Source organism: Amblyomma mixtum, chromosome 2 (genome assembly GCF_055824585.1).
Source record: "Amblyomma mixtum isolate Tamu chromosome 2, ASM5582458v1, whole genome shotgun sequence".
In the NCBI taxonomy this organism is placed as follows: Eukaryota; Metazoa; Arthropoda; class Arachnida; order Ixodida; family Ixodidae; genus Amblyomma; species Amblyomma mixtum.
Genome location: NC_143013.1, coordinates 166,036,602 through 166,062,150, shown reverse-complemented (window position 1 = coordinate 166,062,150; position 25,549 = coordinate 166,036,602). Strand labels below are relative to the sequence as shown.

At 51.6% G+C, this 25,549-nt stretch overlaps 1 pseudogene; it reads right to left on the bottom strand.

The window, feature by feature from the left end:
- Window positions 1-559: 559 nt before the first annotated feature.
- LOC149361485 (uncharacterized) lies at window positions 560-25,134 on the bottom strand (annotated as a pseudogene).
- Between the last annotated feature and the right edge of the window lie 415 nt (window positions 25,135-25,549).

The window sequence follows — 25,549 nt, the reverse complement described above, 5'->3', positions numbered from 1 at the left end:
ACAAGGGCGCGAGCAACGCAAACTTGCCGAGACAGTAGCAGCGACATGTTCGCTTCTGCAATGCCCCGAGTGCCGAATCTGGTATCCCACTTCACCGTGACGAACTTGCTTGCTCTCGGCGGCATATTTATGTCGTCGTGAGAGGCGCGTAGAACCGCTCTGTCCGGGTCGGAGCCGGTATCAACGGCTCCCTCTGTAGGAAAGGATACCAATTGCTCCTGCAGGTCGATAACCAACCCATACACATGAAGGAGGTCCATGCCGAAAATAACGTGATTGGAGCGCTCTCGTAGCATGGCAAAGGAGCCAATGAAAGTGGCACCACGGATTTTGTATGCGGCTGGTTCAGACACCAATCTGCGTTACCACATGACAAACAACTGTGCGTATCTGCGCCCCATACCAAGGTGTTAGAACCTTTCGGGGGGGGGGGGGGGGGTCGTCGCTAGCTGGCTGCTGTATTGCTGTATGACAAAAAAAGTTGGTTCCGGTATCCACGAGTGCTGTCCCCTCATAGCTGTCGGCGGCAAGTAGAATTTCGGCGGCGGAAACCATTTTTTTACAACTCGTTGGCGAGGTCTTCGGTGGCGTCGTCAATGAGGTAGTCGTTGAAGTCGTTGAGGTGGTTATCGGTGGGGTGGTCCACGTTGTCACCGGAGGGGTTTCCGACAGGATTGTCTTTGGTGTCGGCGGGTGAGGCTATCGGCATTCGTGTTGTCGCATCAAATAATCGTATGGAGGCTGGGATGGGATGGGAGGCTGGGATAGGACCGCCGCTGCCGCGGCGGTCCTATCCCAGGAGCAGGCCGTCTTCAGTTTTCCGGTGGGGGCACCTGCCTCTGAATTGGCCACATGATGCGCAACTGGGCGAAGCAACCCATCTTTGAGATGTTGATCTAGACTCAAGTCGTGGCAGCAACGAATTCCACACGTGATCGGCCAGGTACTCTTCAATGGCCTGCGGTCTCTCCACCATAGCGCGATTCAGAGGCGCCCGATTGAAAGCTACTTATCCCATCCTCTGGTATCGGCAGTTGCGGAGGACATAACCTGGCTCTCCGCAGTAATAGTATCGAGGCTGATTGTTGGGTGTACACCAGACGTCCACTTTTCGTACAGCAGGGCGCTGGTCACGCAGCTAGACGGCAGAAACACCCATGCGGTGGTTACACGCCAGAACGAAATGAATGCGGCACCTTAGCAGGTGTCCGTAGGGCTTCACTGCAGCTCATGATGCACGGCTTCGGCTGCATACGTCCGTAGGGCTTCGCTCTTGTTCCTGATGTAGGGCTCCAGCTGTGGTTCCGATGGTGGCCATTGCTCGCCGAATTTCGTCACGGACGTCATCAGCTACAGCTGCAAAATTTGCAGGTGGAGCATCTAAGAGGAGGTTGCGCTGCTCTTCGCGGACCACACTCCGCACCAACTCCCGAAGCGCCTCGTCCGCGGCGACTGGCACTGCCGCAAAGTGGCAGCAACACTTCTCTGAAGACTGTACTGCACACTGCCTTCATGCAAGGAACGGTCCATACCCGTGGTTTCTTTGGGGGTGGTCGTTAAAAAAATTATCGTCTATTAAATTTTTACAGAAAGGTGATTGGAGTAGGACCCTCATGGCCTTTACCCCCAAATACTAGGTGGAGCCCCTATTCCAGGGCCTCGTTGGCAAGGAACTCCGCCCACGTCCGTTGAACCAAGGCCTTTTGGGTCTTTAGTTCTTGACAGCCGAGCAGGGCCGCCTCCCAGTTCTCTCTGGTGGGGTTGGGGTTGGGGAGATAGAAGGGTTTGGCTGACACACCGAAACCATGTGGAAGGTGGCAGCCACCTCCCCACAGAACTGGCACGCGCCATCAAAGGATGTATTGAAATGTTTAAGCACCGCCGGGCACAGTACAGTGTTAGTGAGAACTTTGATGAGGAGGCGCTCGTCAGCGCAATTCAGTCTCTTACAAGGGGCCTGGTAGCGCGAGTGCTCCTCCTTGTAGTAATCGGTGATGTGTTTGAATGTAAGGGCCAGATTGTCTGATTGGGAGTAGGCTTCCAAGGACAGGGGGATAGCCTGAGGAGAGAGTGCGTGGGTGGCCTGATCGGCCAGTTCGTTTGCCTGGAGTTCCTGGAGACCTGGAACCCAATTCAGGTTGCGTGGAGTTGGATCTCCGCATCGGCAGCTATATTCCAGTATGCGCAAGGCAAGCGGGGCAGCCCAGCCCAGCTCATTTTACCGACACGCCCCTCGCGAGTCGGCGATGATGTGTTTTGACTTGGGATTAGTGAGAGCCGCAGAAACGGCGATCTCCTCCGCGTCTGTCGCGCTGTAAGCTTTGGAAGTGAGCCAGTTAACTGTGTTTTAGTTGTGTACAACTGTGGACACGTGCACCACCCCCGTTGTGTGTGGCGTCAACGTCCACGCAATACACGGGTTGTTGCTTGCCACAGTATGGTGCCAAAGGTTGCGCGCGCGCCCGGCGACGACCGCTATGGTTTTCTCTGGACATGTTGCGGGGGAGGGGTCGGACTCGGAGGGCGCGTCTCCAGTGTTCTGGCATTCTCTCCCTTTCCTGAATGTGGTAGTCGTGTTTCATGTGTAGCCCATCCAAGAGGCGGCGACCGGACGTGGTCTGTGCAAGACGCGTGTATTGGTTCACTAAGTGGACTTCTAGAAGCTCCGGGAATGTGTTCACCGCGCCCAAGGCCAGAAGTCTCTGGTTGGACTTGGCGACCGGGAGACCGAGAGCCCGCTTGGTGACTTCCTGTGGATGACCTCCAGTTGGTCCTCATAGTGTTTGCTCAGGTGAAAGTAGGCGATTGAGTAGAGGATTCCACACGTTGCGAAAGCATGGGTAAGCCGCATTGTATCATTGCATCGTAATCCGCCCCGCTTGTTGGAGACCCGGCGGACCAAGCGGCTCACCTGGTCTCCCACCGTGCAAAGTTTGGCTACGGTGGTGTCGAACGTGCATTGGTGGTGTAGAAAGAGGCCTAGGACGCGCATCTCCTTGGCTTGCCGTATCGGTACCGAAAGGAGACTGATACATTGCGGAGTTGTGTGCCGAGGGGTGGGACGTGAGTGTACAAATTGTGATTCAGCTGGAAAGCACTGGAGTTCACACTAGGCCGCGTAGTCGTTCAATAGTGTCGCCGCTGCCTTGCAGCAGGATTCCATGTGGCCCAGGTTACCTTATGTGGCCTAGATTGTAATGTCATCCGCATAAAGAGCGTCATGTGTCCAGGGCAAAGACAATTTGGAGGGAAGATGAAGCGTTGCCAAACTGAAGAGCAGGAGAAACAGGACCGCACCTTGAGGTGTTCCCCTCTAGCCGATGGTTTATGGCCCGTGTTCCGCACCTCGTATGCATTAGTAGAACGTTAAGGTGGGCGAGTTGGTATATGTTCATGGTTGAAAAACAGCGCACAAAAGACTAGAGACAAGAGTAAAGGCAACGACAGGACAAGCGCTGAGCTCACAACTAAGGCTTTATTGCGAAAGCCTGGGTATATAAGGAAGGCATAATACATGAAAAACAAAATTGAACAAACAAACCTATGACAGCCACAAAACTTGCGTGCGCCCGAAGCCCAAAATCTGCCATAAAACGTGATCTCGTTATCACTTAAAGCAACCGAAGGTTTGCTAACGCAGCCCTGTTGCTCCGTTGCGATGAAGTATGCTACTGCTACTTCCTGCTTGGGTTGATCTCTGTGAGAATACAACACCTTTGCTTGACTTAACAATCCGGTGCACTTTTTCTTCTTGTTTTTCATCACGGCGCACCCCTTACAATGACTAGCAAGATAACCTTGGTCATTGCCTCTATCTAAACTGTTAGTGTTCTTGCAAACGCTTGTTCAAGCAACGGCCGGTCTGTCCGATGTAGCGGGCTCCGCAGGAAAGGGGAAAGCTGTAGACGACACACGTGCGGCAGTTGACGAACGGATCCGTGTGCGCGACACCGCAACCTTTTTCTTTTTCGACATTTTCTTCTTTTCTATCGCAGCACACACTTCTTTAAGCTTGACAGGAGCAGACAGCAATACATCAACGTTGACCCTTTTTCCTACATTTTTCGGCATTGCCTTCAGCTGACACGCGAACAACTCCAGAAAACGAGACGGGCACGCTGGCGCCAACTGACCTCAGCTGCGCTTCCTGCAGATGTCAGGGACTTCGGCTGGCTGCGAGGCTGGCGGGTCCTGCCCACAAGAGACCGCCTTGCGGCGTGGGGCGTGGCGCCCTCCGCCCGATGCCCGCAGTGCGGTCTCTTAGAAACATTGCGGCACGCAATGTTCGACTGTGTAGTGGCGCGCACCTTTTGGGTACTAGTGTCACGAATGTTCGTAACCCGCCTCGAAGCGCGCACTAGTTCACGCGAACTGTTTACATATATGCTCTTGTGTGTCGGCATGTTCGTTTTGTGGCGGCAGCGTGGAGCGGCTTCCTTAAATGGGCGTCCGCAAAGAGCAGTGTTTCCAATGTTGCAGCGCCTCCGCACGCGCCTCTTTGAGCAAGCATGCGTGGACGCACTGACAATGAGCGAGGCTGAGTTCTTGCGCAAATGGTCGACATACTTTATCGTCCTACGCGGCGGTCGAGTGTCGGCTTTCATACTGCCACACTGACGTGCTCAGTGCTGCGTCACTGCGCATGTGCTTGAAAGATCAGACTTCAGTTCAACTGTTTTGTTTCGTATTTTTGTTCCTTTCGAAAAAAATAAACTTCTCTTTCTATGCCTTCAGCACTGACGTTACCGACCTTTACTACAGCCTTCCGCACGACACCCTGCTTAAGCGGGTGAAGATGTTAATCACAGAAGAGAACGACGAAATGGTTTTCTCCAACAACACAGGTCTGAGCGTTGAAAGTTTCCTTGAGCTTTTGCGGTTTTACCTACGTTCCACCTTCGTAGGCTGGGAGCGCAAGCTCTACTCGCAGAAACGTGGGAGACCTGGTGCAAATATGGCACAACCGAGGTGCTTTTCTTTTCTTTTACCGGACGGTTGAGTGGTGCCGAAAGCTACTCGCAGAAAGCTGGATTATGCATTGGGTCCAGCGTTGCTCCCGTGTTGAGTGAAAGTTTCCTGATGTATGTGGACAGGGATCTTGAAAAGAACTTGATAGGACTGCATCACACCACCGTTAGGTATGTAGACGATTATCTGATTTTCACTGAACGCGATCGGTTCGATGCGAGCGTGCTTGACATCGCCAAAGTGGTTACAGAGTGCGGGTCTGGATTGCTGTTCACTTTCGAGTTGCCCGTAAGCGATGAACTACAGTATTGAGATTTGCAACTGCGGTTCGCCCGTGAGCATGTCTGCTGGAAATACAACCCAAGGTCTGTAAAGCCGTTGCTGAGTTCTCAATCGGGGCACTCAAAATTGGTGAAAAATTGCATTGTAAGTTCTTGCCTGAGGTATGCATTTGATAAAATCCTGCCACCACGGTGTTGCTGACAGTTTCCGATCACAACTCATCAGGATAAAAAATGCCGGCTACCAAGATGCAATGGTGAACGAGTCTTCCTCAAGGTTACTTAAGTGCTTCAAGCGACAGATGGCCCTGAATGCACCACTCAACAGTCCGCAAAAAGAAAGGAAAAGCACCTCAGTTGTGCCATATTTGCACCAGGTCTCCCACGGACTGAAAAATGTAGGAAAAAGGTTCAAAGTTGATGAATTGCCGTCTGCTCTTGTCAAGCGTAAACAAGTGTGTGCTGCGATAGAAAGGAAGAAAGTGTCGAAAAAGAAAAAAGGTTGCGGTGTCGCGCACACGGATCCGTTCGTCAACTGCCGCACGTGTGTCGTCTACAGCTTTCCCCTTTCCTGCGGAGCCCGCTACATCGGACAGACCGGCCGTTGCTTGAACAAGCGTTTGCAAGAACACAATAACAATTTAGATAAAGGCAATGACCAATTTTGTTACTCATTGTAAGGGGTGCGTAGTGATGAAAAACAAAAAGAAAAAGTGCACTGCTTTGTTAAGTCAAGCAAAGATGTATTCTCACAGAGATGAAAGCACGCGGGAAGTAGCAGTAGCGTACTTCATCGCAACGGAGCAACAGGCTGCGTTAGCAAACCTTCGGTTCCTTTAAGTGATAACGAGATCACGTTTCTTGGCAAATTTTGGGCTTCGGGCGCACGCTAGTTTTATCATTGTCATAGTTTTGATTGTTCAATTTTGTTTTTCATGTATTATGCCTTCTTTATATACACAGGGTTTCACAATAAAGCCTTAGTTGTGAGTTCAGCGCTTGTCCTGCCGTTGCCTTTACTCTTGTCTCTAGTCTTTTGTGCGCTGTTTTTCAACCATGAGTTGTATTCATTATACGCGTGACTGTCTGTAAGAAATTGTTTTATGTAATGGAATATTTTGTGGCCACACTTCGTGTTACTGAGGTGGTCCAGGATTACTTCATGTTTGACATCGTCGAATGAGCCTTTAAGATCCAAGGCCAGGACCATCTTGTCGTTGTGGGGACATTCGACAGGATCTAAGATGTCGTGGTGGAGCTGCAGAAGTGTACCCTGTACTGAGTGTGAGGGCGAAAACCGAACATGGTGTCCGCGAAAATGGGCTGTGTTTCGAGATAATTGTGTCGAGCACCATAGTCTCCATCAGCTTAGCATCACAAGACGTGAGGGAGATGGGGCGAAGGTTCTCCACTTCAGTAGGTTTGTCGGCCTTTGGGATGAAGCTCACGAGAGCCGATTTCCAATCGAGAGGGAGAGGAGTCTCTCTCATGCTACTGATGTATTTGAGGAGCGCAGCGTAGGCTGCGTCGGGAAGTTTGGCAAAGAACTTGACCGTCACCTTGTCGCGCCACGGTGCAGTGCACCGCTTCATCTTCCTTAAGTCCGCCCGGAGGTAGTGGAGCTGGAACGGGGTGTCCCGCTCCGTGTTCTCTTCGCCTGCATACGGGTACGACGCCGGCCGGGGGTCTTTAGTGGTGCACAGGTATCGATCCATAGGCGTGCGCGCAAGGCACTATGTAATTCGCGTTGGGTTTCCGTGCGTGTCTGTATTAGATCGATGAGAGCGCTGAACAGACGCCACGTTTAGCGACCAGACATCTGGCGCAGCCGCGTTGCATCGGTCTACTCAGTTATTATCGGCTAGCTGAGTAGCATATTCCGCTGCCTGTTGTGTGAGTTCGAAGATGCGTTTCTTTGAGCTTCTGCTATTTTTCTGTTTCTTCCATCGTTTGCTGAGGCTGCGGCGGGCCTCCCAAAACTGGAGCAGGTGGTTGCCCACATCCGTTTGTGTTTCTGTGAGATGTATCTGCTTTTCGTGTTGTGTCAGTGCAGATGTGAGTGATTTGGACCAGGCGTCGTATCCCGACTGGACGGGTTCTACGATAGGTAGAGAGGTGCGGAAAGTCTTGCAGTCAGGTACAGGAGCTTGTGTTAATGGTCGTTTCAGGGGACGCATGTAAATGGTTGTGTTGATTGTACAGGATCACTACCCAGAGTGTCCTTTGTAATCAGCCAGTCGGCATGGCGTATGCCTTTCTTGTTCCAACACGATGCAAGTCATGCCACGAGGCCGCACGGTGGCGGCGGAACTCTGTGAGCAGTGTGGCAATACGTTGTTAATTAAAAACTGAATTGCCCCCCTCCCCTTCCAAAAAAAAGAAGCAGAAAGTTCTTAGAACGAAATGCAAATAGCACGAGAACTTATTGTTACTTATTTTCATTACCAAAAATTATGAGCTAGGCTAGTGTGCGCGATGAAAAACCGTCGAGTCGAAATTTGCGACCCCCTAGTGACTGAAATTGTTCACGTTGATCGTGTTTGCTTCCCATTATGGTTCAGCAGTATTTCTAAAGAGCAGTGCTAGGACCATATTCAGGGAATCAGTGTAGACGATGCTGTTTTTGATGTTCTCTTTTACTATTTGCTCTACAGACACAGCGATGGCATAACACTCCGCAATAAAAGCCGATGCGCACTGTGGCAGTCAAGTCATCCTTTCACTGTCGATTTGAACTACAGCGCTTACAAGAAGCACTTATGTTTTGGAGCCATCAGTATAAAATTCAGGGTAGGTGTTACATTTTACTTCCAGCCCGTAGAACTCTTGTAGCACATGTTTTTTTGACGTTTATTTTTGTGTAAATGTGGCCTCAAGGCTGCAATCCGAGGCCCTGGCTAAGCAATTAAGAAAACAATGGAAGGGGTTTTAGGGGCTCGTTATAAATATGAGAAAAGCCAGCAGCCACAGAAACCAAGGAAGAGAGGGGATTTTAAAGTAATTTATTTATTTTGTGCTCTTGTTCGGTTTAGAATATTGCTGATTATGTTATCGCTTAAAGCTAATTGATTACAAAAGCAGAAGAAAAAACAACCACATGCAGCCGGTGGTATCTGAGGCCACGAGCTCCTAATTACGCGTCGTGTGCTCTACCCCTGAGCTACGGCGACGCCTGTCAAATCTTCTAATCTGCTTTCGAGGGTATTTATGTTTACAAATAACCTAACCTTGAGAGTGTTCATCAGCGCCACCCACGTTCTTGAGCGGTGGAAGTAGCACGTCCTGAGTTACCGCTGATATGACATAGAATGTCATCGAACATTGAGGGTGGAAGCTGTATGAGACCCTCTTATGCTTCCTATGGCGTCAAGGCTGCCAGAACCGAGGCCCTCGCTAAGCAATTAAGCAAATAAGAGAAGGGCAATGAGGGGCTCGTTATAAATCTGAGAGAAGACAACAGCCACGGAAACCAAAGGACAAAATAGATATTTAATTATTTTTTATTTTGTGCTGTTGTTCGATTTAGAGTATTACTGATTATGTTATCGCTTAAAGCTATTTGATTAGAAAATCAGAAGAAAAAACAACCAAATGCCTCGGGTGGGATCCGAACCCACGACCTCAGAATTACACGTCCGGAGCACTACCGCTGAGCTATACCGACGCCTGTCAAATCTTCTGCTTTCGGGGATATTTATAAACGTTTACAAATAACCTAACCTTGAGAGTATTCATCAGCGCCACACACGTTCTTAAGCGGCGGAAGTAGCACGACGTGAGTTACCGCTGATATGACGTAGAACGTCGCCGAACGGCGAGGGTGGAAGCTCTGTGAGAACACTCTTATGCTTCCTATGGCGTCAAGGCTGCCAGAACCAAGGCCCTCGCTAAGCAATTAAGCAAATAAGGGAAGGGGTATGAGGGGCTCATTATAAACATGAGAGAAGCCAACAGCCACACAAAAACGACACAGAGGGGATTTTTAATTAAGTTATTATTTCGTGCTTTTGTTCGATTTAAAATATTACTGAATATGTTACCGCTTAAAGCTAATTGATTAAAAAAGCAAGAAGAAAAAACAACCACATGCCGCCGGTGGGATCCGAACTCACGTTCTCCAAATAACGCGTCCGGTGCTCTACCGCTGAGCTACGGCGACGGCTGTCAAATCTTCTCCTTTCGGGATTATTTATGTTTAGAAATAACCTAACCATGAGAGTGTTCATCAGTGCCACCCAGGTTCTTAAGGGGCGGACGCAGCAGGTCCTGAGTTACCGCTGATATGACGTAGAACGTCGTCTAACGGTGAGAGTGGAAGCTGTGTGAGAACCCTCTTATGCTTCCTATGGCGTCAAGGCTGCCAGAACCGATGCCTTCGCTAAACAATTAGGCAAACAAGGAAAGGGGAATAAGGGGCTGGTTATAAATACCAGAGAAGCCAACAGCCACGGAAACCAAGGGACAAATGGGATTTTTAATCATTTTTTTATTTTGTGCAGTTCTTCGATTTAGAATATTACTGATTATGTTATCGCTTAAAGCTAATTGATTAGAAAATGAGAGGAAGAAACAACGACATGCCGCCGGTGGGATCCGAGCCCACGACCTCCGAATTACGCGTCCGGTCCTCTACCGCTGAGCTACGGCGACGGCTGTGAAATCTTCTGCTTTCGGGGGTGTTTATGTTTACTAATAACCTATCCTTGAGAGTGTTCATTAGCGCCACGCACGTTCTTAAGCGACGGACGTTGCACGACCTGAGGTACCGCTGATATGACGTAGAACGTCGTCGAACGGCGAGGGTGGAAGCTGTGTGAGAACTCTCTTCTACTTCCTATGGCGTCAAGGATGAGAGAACCGAGACCCTCGCTAAGCAAATAAGCAAACAAAGGAAGGGGAATGAGGGGCTCGTTATAAATCTGTGAGAAGCCAACAGCCACGGAAACCAAGGGACAGAGGGGATTTTTAATTATTTTTTATTTTGTGCTGTTGTTCGGTTTAGAATACTACTTAATATATTATCGCTAAAGGTAATTGATTAGAAAATGAGAAGAAGAAACAACGACATGCCGCCGGTGGGATCCGAGCCCACGACCTCCGAATTACACGTGCGGTGCTCTACCGCTGAGCTACGGCGACGGCTGTCAAATCTTCTGTTTTCGGGGGTATTTACATAGTGACGTAGTGGTGACTGCAGTCCGGCGAACAGGGACACAGCGAGAATGTCTTCGAAACGAAGCTCTTTATTCGGGCTGACTTGCGCCCGCAAAGAACTGAATCACTTGGCGGCGGCGTACCAACAAGCGTGCCCGGCGGTCGTCGAACGGAATGCCCACCGCTGTCGGCCGTGCTCTTTTTAAAGCCGATAGCGAATCTTCGAGATAAAGCTTTCGAAGTTACTAGAACATTCTGGCACAAGCAAGAGTCGGCTCCGTCCGGATGCGATCCATCGATATAATTCTAGGCGCGTCTTCCGTCACAAACGAAGCGATAAAGCGGCGTGCCGGCAGCCTTGAAGCATGAACAAATAAAAACAACAAACAAACGCTGCAAAGACTCGCGGCATTACTACCCTCTCAAAGAAGCATCGCTTCGATGCTTCTTTGCGGCTATCAATAATGCGGCTATCAACAATCAAAAACGGATTGTGCAAAAATAAACACCGAATGAGGAAACACGGCGTCCTTTAGCGTGCATGATAGGGCTTTAGGCGTACGACATGAACTAGTTCGGGTCGTACGCGGCGTCGCTGGGATGCAGTCATTTGGTCAGGGACGACTTCATTGTCCAATTCACCTAGCCGACGAAGAACCTTGTACGGGCCGAAATAGCGTCGGAAAAGCTTTTCGCTCAATCCTCGGCGGCGAATGGGCGTCCAAACCCAGACTCGGTCTCCTGGCTTGTATTCCGCGTCGCGTCTTCGTAGGTTGTAGCGCGCGGCGTCGGTCCGCTGCTGGTCTTTGATCCTTAATCGGGCAAGCCTTCGGGCTTCTTCTGCGCGTTGTAGGCAAGCGGCGACGTCGTTGTTATCTTCCTCAGTAACGTTCGGCAGCATGGCGTCCAGCGTGTTCGTGACCTCTATGCCATGGACGAGCCTAAAAGGCGTCATCTGTGTGGTCTCCTGCACTGCAGTGTTGTAGGCGAAGACTACGTAAGGCAAGATGACGTCGCAAGTCTTGTGTTCGGCATCGACATACATGGCGAGCATATCGGCGATGGTTTTGCTGAGGCGCTCGGTCAGTCCGTTGGTCTGCGGGTGGTATGCAGTTGTTCTCCGGTGGCTGGTTTGGCTGTAAAGGAGGATGGCTTGCGTCAGTTCCGCCGTGAATGCTGTTCCTCTTTCGGTGATGAGCACATCGGCGGCGCCGTGTCGCAGAAGAATGTTCTCCACGAAAAATTTGGCGACTTCTGCTGCTGTTCCGTTCGGTAGGACTTTTGTCTCGGCGTAGCGGGTCAGGTAGTCGGTCGCTATAATGATCCACTTATTTCCAGATGTTGATGTCGGGAACGGCCCAAGCAAGTCCATGCCGATCTGCTGAAGGGGCCTTGAGGGGGGTTCAATGGGGTTCAGAAATCCTGCTGGTCGGGTTGGAGGGGTCTTTCGTCGCTGACAATCTCGGCAGGTTTTCACATAATGTGCGACATCGGCAGACGGTCGGGGCCAGTAATACTTTTCTTGAATGCGGCGGAGGGTGCGTGAAAACCCAAGATGTCCAGCTGTCGGCTCGTCGTGTGAGGCCTGAAGAACTTCTCCGCGCAGACTTACAGCTACAACAAGGAGGTAGGCTGTCTTATTTGCTGCAAAGTTCTTCTTCACAAGGACATCGTTCTGTAAACAGAACGAAGACAATCCTCGCTTGAACGAGGCGGGGGGTGAAGAAACCTTGTCTGCCAAGTATTCGATGAGGCATTTTATGTCGGCGTCCTCGCGTTGCTGTCGTACAAAAGAGCTGAAGCTGATGGGTCCCAGGAAGGCGTCCTCATCGTGGTCCGGCGGCGGTGCATCTACAGGGGCTCGTGACAGGCAGTCGGCGTCAGAGTGCTTGCGTCCGGACTTGTAAACGACGGTTACATCAAACTACTGGAGCCGCAGGCTCCATCGAGCGAGGCGGCCGGAGGGGTCCTTCAAACTGGCGAGCCAGCACAGTGCGTGGTAATCTCTGACCACCTTGAACGGTCGTCCGTACAGGTAGGGGCGGAATTTCGACGTAGCCCAGACGATGGCAAGGCACTCCTTCTCAGTTGTCGAATAATTAGCTTCGGCTTTGGACAGGGAACGGCTAGCGTACGCGATGACCTTCTCCACTCCGTCAATTTCCTGAACGAGGACAGCGCCTAGGCCCACACTACTTGCGTCGGAATGAATTTCAGTCTCAGCATTTTCATCGAAGTGCGCGAGGATCGGTGGGGTCTGTAAACGGCGCTGAAGTTCCTTGAAGGCTTCTATTTGCGGCGCTTTCGATTTAAATGGCACATCTGCCTTTGTCAGGTGGGTCAGTGGCTCGGCGATGCGGGAAAAGTTTTTGACGAAACGTCGGTAATACGCGCACAGTCCGAGGAATCTGCGCACAGCTTTCTTATCGGCCGGCGGCGGAAACATTGGGATAGCAGCTGTTTTCTGCGGGTCTGGCCGTACTCCGTCCTTGCTAAGTATGCGGCCTAGGAACAGCAGCTCTTCATAGGCAAAGTGGCACTTCTCTGCTTTTAAAGTTAGGCCGGACGACTTGATTGCCTCTAGTACTGTTCGAAGCCTTTTTAGGTGTTCCTCAATGTTCGAGGCGAAGACAACGACGTCATCTAAATATACCAGAAAAATATGCCTCTTCAGGCCTGCCACCACTGTATCCAATACTCGCTGAAATGTGACTGGTGCGGAACAGAGACCAAATGGCATCACCTTGAACTCGAAGAGGCCATCTGGAGTGATGAATGCGGTCTTCTCGCGATCTCGTTTATCGACCTCAATTTGCCAGTAGCCGCTCTTGAGGTCCATCGATGAGAAATACCAGGCGTTGGAGAGCCGGTCCAGTGTGTCGTCGATGCGAGGGAGGGGGTAGACGTCCTTCTTTGTGATGTTGTTCAAGCGCCGGTAATCAACGCAGAATCGAAGTGCACCGTCTTTCTTTCTCACTAGAACAACAAGTGCTGCCGAGGGGCTCTTTGAAGGCTGAATAACGTCGTCGCGCAGCATTTCTTCCACTTGGTCACGGATGGCTTGTCGTTCTCGCGGCGACACTGGGTAGGGGCTATGGCGGAGAGGTCGGGCGTGCTGGTCGGTTATAATGCGATGCTTGGCAATCTGCGTTTGTCGGACCTTCGGCGATGACGAGAAGCACTCGCTGTAGCTTCGAAGGAGATTGCGGATATGGTCTTGTCTGTTCCGGGGCAGGGCTGGGGCGAATTCTCTTGGTCAGGCGAATCTTCTACGCATGGGTCGGAGAGCGCGAAGAAGTCTCGTACGTCAGATATTTCGTCGTGGAATGCAATCGTAGTTCCTCTGTCAACGTGCCGGTATTCTTCGCGGAAGTTAGTCAGCAGTACTTCGGCTTGTCCTTTGTGGAAATGTGCGATACCTCTTGCGATGCCGATTCCTCGGTCGAGAAGCAACTGCATGTTCCACTCGGTAATGGCTTCAGTGTTATTCGCTTCTTTGGCGCCTACGGTGATGATGACGCTTGAGCGGGGTGGGACACTCACTTGTTCCTCCAGGACACTAAGTGTAACGTGATGCTCCGGAGCTCTCATCGAAGGGATGACCTCGTCTGTGTTAAATGTGATCACCTTGGATCGCAGGTCAATGATCGTTTGATGCTCATTAAGGAAATCCATGCCCAAGATCACTTCGCGGGAACATTGCCCCTAGCACTACGAAGGTCGCGGGGTAGGTATGTCCCTTGAGAGTCACTCGCGCTGTGCATCGTCCTGATGGCGTAATGAGGTGGCCTCCTGCGGTGCGAATTTGTGGGCCGTCCCAAGCGGTCGTTACTTTCCTCAGGTGCGCAGCGAATGGTCTGCTCATCACCGTATAATCGGCTCCTTTGTCGACAAGAGCGGTGACTTTCTGGCCGTCGATAACCACTTCTAAGTCGGATCTCCTGGCTCTGGAGTTACACGTCGTCCTCGGCGTCGGGTTACGGCTTCGTCGGGTACGTGAATCGTGGGTGGGGCATGTGGTCGAAGCTTTTCTTGATGGCGGCGTAGATTTGAAGGCGGTTTTCGTCGTGGTCGAGGTTGTATGCGTCGTCGGTGTAGTAGGTGCGGCGTCTTCATACGGCGTGGTCGCTGGAGGATCTTCGTCGTTTCCTCGGCAAGCAACCTGACCTCCACAGGTTGCTTTGTTTAGTTGCCCCTACGGGGGCTAGGCCACCTTCCTCGGACTGCCGCGGCGTAGCTGCGGCCCGGGGATGCAAAGCGTGCGGTGGAGGGTGACGGGGAGCGGGAAAGACGGCTTAGCGACACGTACTCCCCTCTATGCAGGTAGTCGTCGATTTCCCTTGGTCGCTGGCCGGGGAATGGTCGTGGGGCGTTGATAGCGAAACCTCGCAGGCCGATGCCTCTGTACGGGCAGTGGCGAAGTACATGACCGGCTTCGCCGCAATGGAAGCACAGCGGGCGGTTGTTGGAAGTCCTCCAGGCGTCGCACTTCCTGGGGCTTGGGCGTCGTTCGTAGGCTGGGCGGGCGGGTGCAGGGAGGCGGCGTTCGGGAACAGCTGGTTTACGCCGAAGAGGCGGACTTCGGCTCCCGCGTTGGGGCTGAGGACTGCGTAGTGCAGCAGCGTAGGTTAATGCTGCAGCTTCAGCAGGAGGCGAAGATGACGGAGTGCCAAGCGCATGCTGCACTTCTTCGCGTACGATTTCCTCAAGGGCCGCAGCTTTGTGACTGGTTGGAAGATGGTAGCAGGCGACGCAGCTCTTCCCGCACAATTTAGCGGATAAGATTCCGCAGGTTGCCTCCGAATGCTGTGCCATCCGAGAGGGCTGTCGAGGTCACTTGGGGCTGTCTAGGAAAATGACGGGCTCGTGCTTCCAATGTTCTCTCAATGGCAGCTGCTTCAGTGGTGAATTCTGCGACCGTCGTCGGTGGGCTGCGGGTCAGACCACAGAAAAGTGTCTCTTTAACACCACGCATCAAAAGCTGCACCTTCTTCTCCTCCGTCATGTCAGCATCGACACGTTGAAAAAGGCGCTTCATGTCTTCTACGTACGCGCTCACAGTCTCATTCGGGTGTTGGATGCGTGATTCTAGAAGCAGATGAGCTCTTTCTTTGCGAACGACGTTTGTAAACGTACCCAGGAGCTGCTTCTTGAAGGTCGCCGAGGTCGCGAAAGAAGATTCGCGGTTTTCAAATCATGTTTTGGCAGGGCCGTCCAATGCAAAATAAACGTTTCGGAACTTAGAGCTGTCGTCCCAGGCGTTCAGTGCTGCCACACGGTCGTACATGTCCAGCCAGTCTTCTACATCTTCGTGTGGTTCTCCACAAAACGTCGGTGGCTCCCGGGGCTGGCGAAGCACGACAGGCGTTGGCTGTGCAACAGGTTCCATCGTGAGGGGCAGAGCAAGGTAGCAGGTCAGCACACCACCAGATGTCACGTAGTGGTGACTGCAGTCCGGCGAACAAGGACACAGCGAGAATGTCTTCGAAACGAAGCTCTTTATTCGGGCTGACATGCGCCCGCGAAGAACTGAATCACTTGGCGGCGGCGTACCAACAAGCGTGCCCAGTGGTCGTCGAACAGAATGCCCACCGCTGTCTGCCGTGCTCTTTTTAAAGCCGATAGCGAATCTTCGAGATAAAGCTTTCGAAGTTACTAGAACATTCTGGCACAAACAACAGTCGGCTCCGTCCGGATGCGATCCATCGAGATAATTCTAGGCGCGTCTTGCGTCACAAACGAAGCGATAAAGCGGCGTGCCCGCAGCCTTGAAGCATGAACAAATAAAAACAACGAACAAACGCTACAAAGACTCGCGGCAGTATTCACAAATAACCTAACCTCCAGGGTGTTCATCAGCGCCACGCACGTTCTTAAGTGGCGGACGTAGCACGTCCTGAGTTACCGCTCATATGACGTGGAACGTCGTCGAACGGCGAGGGTGGAAGCTGTGTGAGAACCCTCTTATACTTCCTATGGCGTCAAGGATGAGAGAACCGAGGCCCTCGCTAAGCAATTAAGCAAACAATAGAAGAGGAATGAGGGGCTCGTTCTAAATCTGAGAGAGGCCAACAGCCACGGAAACCAAGGAACAAAGGCGATTTTTAATTATTTTTTATTTTGTGCAGTTCTTCGATTTAGAATATTACTGAATATGTTATCGCATAAAGCTAATTGATTAGAAAATTAGAAGCAGAAACAACCACCTGCCTCCCGTGGGATCCGAGCCCACGATCTCCAAATTACGCGTCCGGTGCGCTACCGCTGAGCTACTGCAACGGCTGTCAAACCTTCTGCTTTCAGGGGTATTTATGTTTACAAATAACCTAACCTTGAGAGTGTTCATCAGCGCCTCCCACGTTCGTAAGCGGCGGACGTGGAACGTCCTTAGTTACTGCTGGTGTGACGTAGAACGCCATCGAACGGCGAGGGTGGAAGCTGTTAGAGTACCCTCTTATGCTTCCTGTGGCATCAAAGGCAGCCAGAACCGAGGCCCTCGTCAAGCAATTAAGATGACAAGGAAAGGGGAATGAGGGGCTCGTTATAAATATGAGAGAAGCCAACAGCCACAGAAACCAAGCGGCACAGGGAATTTTTAATTAATTTATTTATTTTGTGGTGTTGATCAATTTATAATATTACTGAATATATTACCGCTTAAAGCTAATTGATTAGAAAAGCAGAAGAAAAAACAACCGCATGCCGCCGGTGGGATCCGAACCCACGACCTCCGAATTACGCGTCCGGTGCTCTACCTCTGAGCTACGGCGACGGCTGTCAAACCTTCTGCTTTCGGGGGTATTTAGGTTCACAAATAACCTAACCTTGAGACTGTGCATCAGCGCCACCCACGTTCGTAAGCAGCGGACGTGGAACGTCCTGAGTTACCGCTGGTGTGACGTAGAACGCCATCGAAGGGCGAGGGTGGAAGCTGTTAGAGTACCCTCTTATGCTTCCTATGGCATCAAACGCTGCCAGAACCGAGGCCCTCGTTAAGCAATTAAGCAGACAAGGAAAGCGGAATGAGGGGCTCGTTATAAATATCAGAGAAGCCAACAGCCTCAGAAACCAAGCGGCACAGGGAATTTTTAAATAATTTATTTATTTTGTGGTGTTGATCAATTTATAATATTACTGAATATATTACCGCTTAAAGCTAATTGATTAGAAAAGCAGAAGAAAAAACAACCGCATGCCGCCGGTGGGATCCGAACCCACGACCTCCGAATTACGCGTCCGGTGCTCTACCTCTGAGCTACGGCGACGGCTGTCAAACCTTCTGCTTTCGGGGGTATTTAGGTTCACAAATAACCTAACCTTGAGACTGTGCATCAGCGCCACCCACGTTCGTAAGCAGCGGACGTGGAACGTCCTGACTTACCGCTGGTGTGACGTAGAACGCCATCGAACGGCGAGGGTGGAAGCTCTCTGAGAACCCTGTTATGCCTCCTATGGCGTAAAGACTGCCAGAACCGAGGCCCTCGCTAAACAATTAGGCAAAAAAGGAAAGGGGAATGAGGGGCTGGTTATAAATATGAGAGAAGCCAACAGCCACGGAAACCGAGGGACAGAGGGGATTTTTAATTATTTTTTATTTTGTGCTGTTGTTCGGTTTAGAATATTACTGAAAATGTTATCGCTTAAACCTAATTGATTAGGAAACGAGAAGAAGAAACAACGACATGCCGCCGGTGGGATCCGAGCCCACGACCCCCGAATTACGCGTCCGGTGCTCTACCACTGAGCTACGGCCACGGCTGTCAAATCTTCGGCTTTCGGGGGTATTTATATTTACAAATAACCTAGCCTTGAGAGTGTTCATCAGCGCCACGCACGTTCTTAAGTGGCGAACGTAGCACGTCCTGAGTTACCGCTCATATGACGTAGAACGTCGTCGAACGGCGAGGGTGGAAGCTTTGTGAGCACCCTCTTATGCTTCCTATGGCGTCAAGGCTGCCAGAACCGAGGCCCTCGCTAAGCAATTAAGCACACAAGGGAAGAGGAATGAGGGGCTCGTTTAAAATCTGAGAGAAGCCAACAGCAACGAAAACTAAGAGACAGAGGAGATTTTTAATTAATTTATTTATTTTGTGCTGTTGTTCGATTTAGAATATTACTGAATATGTTATCGCTTCAAGATAATTTATTAGAAAACGAGAAGAAGAAACAACGACATGCCTCGGGTGGGATCCGAGCCCACGACCTCCGATTTACGCGTCCGGTGCTCTACCGCTGAGCTACGGCGACGGCTGTTAAACCTTCTGCTTGGGGGGGGGGGGATTTATGTTTACAAATACCCTAGCCTTGAAAGTGTTCATCAGCGCCACCCACGTTCTGAAGCGGCGGACGTAGCAGGTCCTGAGTTACCGCTGATATGACGTAGAACGTCGTAGAACGGTGAGGGTGGAAGCTTTTTGAGCACCCTCTTATGCTTGCTATGGCGTCAAGACCGCCTGAACCGATGCCCTCGCTAAGCAATTAGGCAAACAAGGAAATGGTAATGAGGGGCTGGTTATAAATATGAGAGAAACCAACAGCCACGGAAACCAAGTGACAGATTGGATTTTTAAACTTTTTTTATTTTGTGCTGTTGTTCGGTTTAGAATATTACTGAATATGTTATCGCTTAAAGCTAATTGATTAGAAAACGAGAAAAAAACAACGACATGCCGCCGGTGGGATCCGAGCCCACGACCTCCGAATTACGCGTGCGGTGCTGCACCGCTGAGCTACGGCGATGGCTGTCAAATCTTCCGCTTTCGGGGGTATTTAAATTTTCTAATAACCTAACCTTGAGAGTGTTCATCAGCGCCACGCACGTTCTTAAGCGACGGACGTAGCACGTCCTTAGTGACCGCTGATATGATGTAGAACGTAGTCGAACGGCGAGGGTGGAAGCTGTGTGAGAACCCTCTTATGCTGCCTATGGCATCAAGACTGCCAGAACCGTGGCACTCGCTAAGCAATTAAGCAAACAAGGGAAGGGGAATGAGGGGCTCGTTATAAATCTGAGAGAAGCCAACAGCCACGGAAACCAAAGGACAAAGGGTATTTGTAATTACTTTTTATTTTGCGCTGTTCAATTTAAAACATTACTGAATATTGTAGCGTCCAACGCGAATAGAACACCGGCGCAGAGACGAAAAACCTGCGGGGGTCCCTCAGTGGTTCGAGCGCGCGCGCGAGAGACCACCATCTTCTTCCTCTACTAGCGCATGTACTACTTCTGTCTCTTCGAAGGCATGTATCACTGCCCCCCTCTTCTGCAGCATCGACACGATGCGGCTAGGAGAGAAAAGACAGCAAGAGGGTAGAACACACCTGCAGGGAACCGCAGTTCAGTCAGGTAGCCGGTCGTGATAAGGCTTCATGCGAACAATGTGCACGACTTCAGTTCGGTGCGACCGGCGCGATGAAGAAGCTGTCGGGGCGGGAGCAACTGCATAAGTCACTTCACTGATGCGGCGCACTACTTCGTAAGGGCCGAAGTATCGGCGCAGCAACTTTTCAGAAAGCCCACGGCGACGAACAGGTGTCCAAATCCACACAAGGTCGCCGGGCGCGTAACTGACGTAACGGCGTGCAAGGTTGTACCTAGTGGCGTCAGTCTCCTGTTGGCGGTTAATTCGCAGGCGTGCCAATTGCCGCGCTTCCTCAGCACGCGGAACGAAGGTGTCTACGTCGAGGTCAGCGTCAGAGTCGCAGTAAGGGTCGACGGGCAACATAGCATCCAATGGAGTGGTCACCTGCCGACCGAAGACATGCTGAAAGGGAGTCAGTCGGGTTGTTTCCTGCAGGGCGGTGTTGTACGCAAACGTTACGTATGGCAGAATGGTGTCCCAAGTTCGATGCTCGACATCAACGTACATTGATAGCATGTCGGCTAGTGTGCGGTTGAGTCGCTCTACCAACTTGTTTGTCTGCGCGTGATACGCCGTAGCACGTCGATGGGTCGTGTGCGTCAGAGTCATCACGGACTTGGTTAAGGGCCGTGAAAGCAGTTCCCCGGTCAGTAACAACAACGGCGGGTGCTCCATGACGCAAGACAATGTTGTGGACGAAGAACTGCGCCACTTCAACAGCAGTGCCTTTGACAAGAGACGTGGTCTCTGCATACCGTGTGAGGTAGTCAGTCGCAACGACTATCCAAAGCTTTCCAGACGAAGACTTCGGAAATGGACCAAGGAGGTCCATGCCCACTTGTTGGAAAGGGGTCTTCGGTGGATCGACGGGTTGAAGAAATCCGGCTGGTTTCAATGGAGGAGTCTTCCGACGTTGGCATTCACGGCATGTTTTTACGTAGGCCCGCACCGATGGGAGTAACCTGGGCCAATAATACTTTTGTCTAATTCGCGCCAGTGTACGGCTGACACCAAGGTGGCCGGCGGATGGTGCATCATGACAGGCACTCAAGATCTCAGGCCGCAGCTGTGATGGTACGACAAGTAGGAACACTTCTTCGCTGTTGGCAAAGTTGCGCTTGTAGAGAACAACAGACCGTAAAGTGAAGGCGTGAAACCCTCGAAGAAAAACACGAGGAATGGGAGCTTCACTGCCTTCGAGGTAATTGATGAGCGGCGCTAACTCCGAGTCCGCCCTCTGAAGCTGCGCCATTTGGGTGGTATTAACAGAGCCCAGGAAAGGAAAATCATCGGTGGTTTCTTCGGTATTGATTGGGATAGGCGCGCGCGACAGACAATCCGCATTCTGATGCTTACGGTCAGACTTGTAAACTACTGTTAAGTCGTAATCTTGCAGGCGTAAGCTCCACCTAGCCAAGCGTCCTGAGGGGTCTTTGAGGCTCGCCAGCTAGCATAAGGAGTGGTGGTCGCTTACCACACGGAAGGGTCGTCCGTAGAGGTACGGTCGGAACTTGCAGATGGCCCATATCACTGCAAGACATTCTTTTTCCGTCGTAGAATAATTGGTCTCGGAGCGCGTAAGTGTTCGACTAGCATAACTGATGACCCGTTCTGCACCGTCTTCCCACTGGATCAGTACTCCACAGAGGCCAACATTGCTGGCGTCAGTGTGGATGTCCGTGGCAGCATGCTGGTCGAAATGACCGAGTATCGGAGTGCTTTGCAGACGGCTGCGAAGCTCGATAAATGCAGCCTCTTCGTCGGTCCCCTACAGGAAGGGCGTGTCGTCACGGGTCAGTGCGTTCAGCGGTTTCGCGATGTTCGAGAAATATTGAATAAAGCGCCTATAATAGGAGCACAGGCCCAAAAACCGGCGAACGGCCTTCTTGTCAGTTGGGTGTGGAAAACCGTAGACGGCAGCGGTTCTGTCAGGGTCCGGGCGAACACCTTGTGCGCTGACAACGTGACCAAGAAAGCGAAGTTCCTCAAAGCCAAAATGGCATTTCTCGGCTTTGATGGTGAGTTGCGCGGATTTGAGCGCTTGCAGCACAATGCGCAACCGCTCCAAGTGTTGGTCAAAGGTGGTCGAAAAGATAACGACATCGTCTAGGTACACCAAGCAGGACTGCCATTTCAAGCCGGAGAGAACAGTGTCCATCATGCGTTGGAACGTGGCCGGTGCTGAGCACAGACCAAATGGAAGCACTTTCATTTCATTTCATTTATTTGTCCCTTAAAGGTCCGAAGGCATTACATAAGGGGGGGGGGGCGTACATACAGGTTGGAGGGTAGTGGCAGAGAACACACAGAAAGAAAGAAAGGGGGAAAAATACACGGGGTACAAAAAGAGTACAATAATATACAAACTAAAAGCAAGAAATATACATACAAAAAGAAAACAAGGAACAGTTGGCACTTCGGTGTCGCAGTATGAATATGTTTATGAGAAGTGATTAGCAAGTTTTTCGCGGAAAAGGCGGCGATCGGAGCATGTTATTATGTTGTCGGGAAGGCCATTCCAGAGCACTATGGCGTCGGGAAAAAAATGAACTGCTCATTGCGGAGGTGCGGGTTTTAATGCGTGCGATTGGGTTACTGTGGTTTAGGCGGGATGACGTACGTGGGGGTGGCTGCAGCAACAAATGTCTTGGTGAGCGATAAAAGAAAGAGTGAAAGAGGCATAGACGAGAAATAACACAGCGAGTTGCTAGTGTTTGAAGGCCGAGGTATCGTTTTAGTAATGTTACGCTGGTATTTCTTGAGTACTGCGATGTAATGAAACGGGCGGCGCGATTTTGAATGGCTTCAAGGTCTGAGATGAGATATGATTGTGATGGATGCCAGACAGATGACGCGTACTCCAGTTTAGGACGTACGAATGTTATATATGCCAACTTTTTTACTTCAGGTGATGCAGATTTTCGATTGCGCCGGAGAAAATCAAGTGTGCGTGATGCTTTGGAACAGATGGTCTGAATGTGTGTTTTCCATGACAGCGATGATGTGATGTGTACTCCTAGGTATTTATAAGATGATGTTCTGGTGACGGTGACCGATTTTATGTTGTAAGTGCTATCAATAAATGTGTTTTTTTGCGGGAGAATGATATGGATTGGCATTTATTTAGATTATGAGGCATGTGCCATTTGTCACACCACGCGGAGATAGTGGTTAGATCCTGTTGAAGAGCGGCAATGGCGCTAGCGCCGTGGATGAGGCTGTAAATTACGCAGTCATCTGCGAATAAACGTAGCGTGGATTTTATGTTGATCGGTAGGTCATTGATGTAGATGAGGATTAAAAGAGGTGGTAAGCCTCATATAGGCCGTCAGGCGTCACGAAAGCCGTCTTCTCCCGGTCTCGCTCGTCCACTTCGATTTGCCAGTACCCACTTTTAATATCTAATGACGAGAAGTATCGGGCATTCCGCAATCGGTCGAGCGCGTCATCTATCCTGGCCAGCGGGTAAACGTCCTTTTTGGTCACGTTAAGTTTCCTGTAGTCCACGCAGAAACGCAGAGTATTGTTCTTTTTTTTTTGACAAGAACCACAGGCGATGCCAACGGACTGGTGGACGGCTGAATGACATCGTCTGCAAGCATCTCGGCAACCTGATTCTGAATGGCTTCTCTCTCCACCGGGGAAACACGATAGGGGCGCTGGCAGACGAGTCGCGTAGTCTCATCAGTGATGATACGATGCTTGGCGAGTGGAGTTCGGCCGACCTTCGAGCACGTAGCGAAACAGTCCGCAATATCTGCCAAGAGGTCCGACAGAAGATCCCTCTGAACCGACGGCAGGCCAGGACTTATTCTGACTGACTGAAGAACGTGATGTGGGCCAGCATACTCCGGAGTGGGTCCTCCCACGGTGCACAAACCTGGAACCTCAACCACGTCGTGGAGGAAGGCAATAGCCATGCCTTTGGCCAGGTGCTGATATTCGTTGGCAAAGTTAGTCAGGAGGACGTGGGTGCGGGCGTCACGTAGTTGGACGAGAGCTCTTGCAACGGCAAGTCCCCGCTTAAGCAGCAGTGGACTATTGCTGTCCGCTAGGCCCTCGTAGTCGTGAAAGAGGACATTCCGCACGAGAACCAGAACACTGCACCGCGGCGGCACCGTAACGTCGTTCTCGACAATGCGCAGGGCGTTGTTGCAGGGTTCGCGGGAGTCAAAGCGCGCCACGGCCTGTTTGGTCGAGAACGTGACGCGTGCCTCCTGAAAGTCAATCACAGCGCCGTTCGACTGCAGGAAGTCGATCCCCAGAATCAAGTCTCTGGAACACTCGGGGAGTACAACAAATTCACCAACGTACGTGAAACCACTAATCCCAACTCTAGCCGTGCACTTGCCCACAGGGGAAATTAGGTGGCCACCAGCGGTGCGAATGCAGGTCCCCGTCCACGGTGTCAGAACCTTCTTGAGTTCTCCAGCAAAGGCACGGCTCATAACAGAGTAATCAGCACCGGTATCGAGCAGCGCGGTAATCTGAGTGCCATCAATTGTCACACACAAATCGGATGCAGCGTATCTGATACTGTCGCTGCCTCTCTCTGTCGAGGTATCGTCGGCTCGAGGGTTGCACGATGGAGGATCTTGACACGTTTCGACGTCAGCGGCCTTGCCTCCAGAGTTCGCTGGTGTTAGTTTCCCCGACGCGGACTCGGCGAGCGACGGCCAGCAGAGGTACTCTGGCGGCCAGGGCTGGAAGAGCGATAACGTAGAGGCGAAGGCGAACGGGACTCGCGCCTTCCAGAGTAGACAGGGTTCTGGCGTGCCCAGAGATTCTGCGCAATCTCATGCGGTCGTTCGCCGTTCTGAGGGCAAGGTGCGTCGGGATGGAAACCGCGAAGGCCGACTTGGCGGTCCGGACACGCTCGGTAGAGGTGACCAGGCTCCCCACAGTGGTAGCAAAGAGGCCTGCGGTCCGGTGTTCGCCACAAATCCGACTTGCGAGGGCGTGGACCAGCTGTAGCAGCGGCGATGTTACTCACGGGGGTCGTAGGGGTCATACCGTAGCCAGGCATGTTTGCGTGACACGTACCGATGTTGGTCACGCCAGGCGTCGGGGTAATGGGACCGTAGCCAGTCGTGCGACGTACAACGGATGCGTACGTAGGTCTCTCATCGAACCGGGGCGGCGCTTCGGGTACAGGAGGCGCCTGCGCAACCTGTCGCACCCCGTCCCTGACGACTTCGGTCAGCGCTGCCAGCGGCGCAGGTGGTGCAGCCTGGGGCAGATGGATCCGTTTAAGTTAGTTCGCGCAGTGTGTCTGCACTGCAGCTGAGACACGACGAAAAGCCTCCGGGCACCATGCTGTTGATGTCCCGGATGTACTGGTGGGCCCGATGCTGCAGCGTCGTCTCCATCGTGGTCGCCTCGGTTATAAATTCCGCCACCGTGCTTGGTGGGCTGCGCACGAGGCCCGCGAACAGATCCTGCTTAACCCCACCCTTGAGATGGCGCAGCTTCTTCTCCTCTGTCATGTCGGGGGCGGCGCGCTTGAAGAGACGGGCCATATCTTCGGCATACATGCGCACACTTTCGTTCGTGCGCTGATTTCGGGAGTGCAGCTCAGCTTCAGCCTTCTCCCGGCGGTCAGCGTTGGGGAACGTGGCCAGGAGACTCCGGCAAAACGCCTCCCAGGTGGGAAGGGTAGCCTCGTGGTTCTCAAACCACGTCCTGGCAGACTCTTCAAGGGCAAAGTAGACGTTATTTAGCTTGCGCTCGTCGCACCAACCGTTGTAGCGTGCCACCCGCTCGAAAGTCTCCAGCCAATCCTCA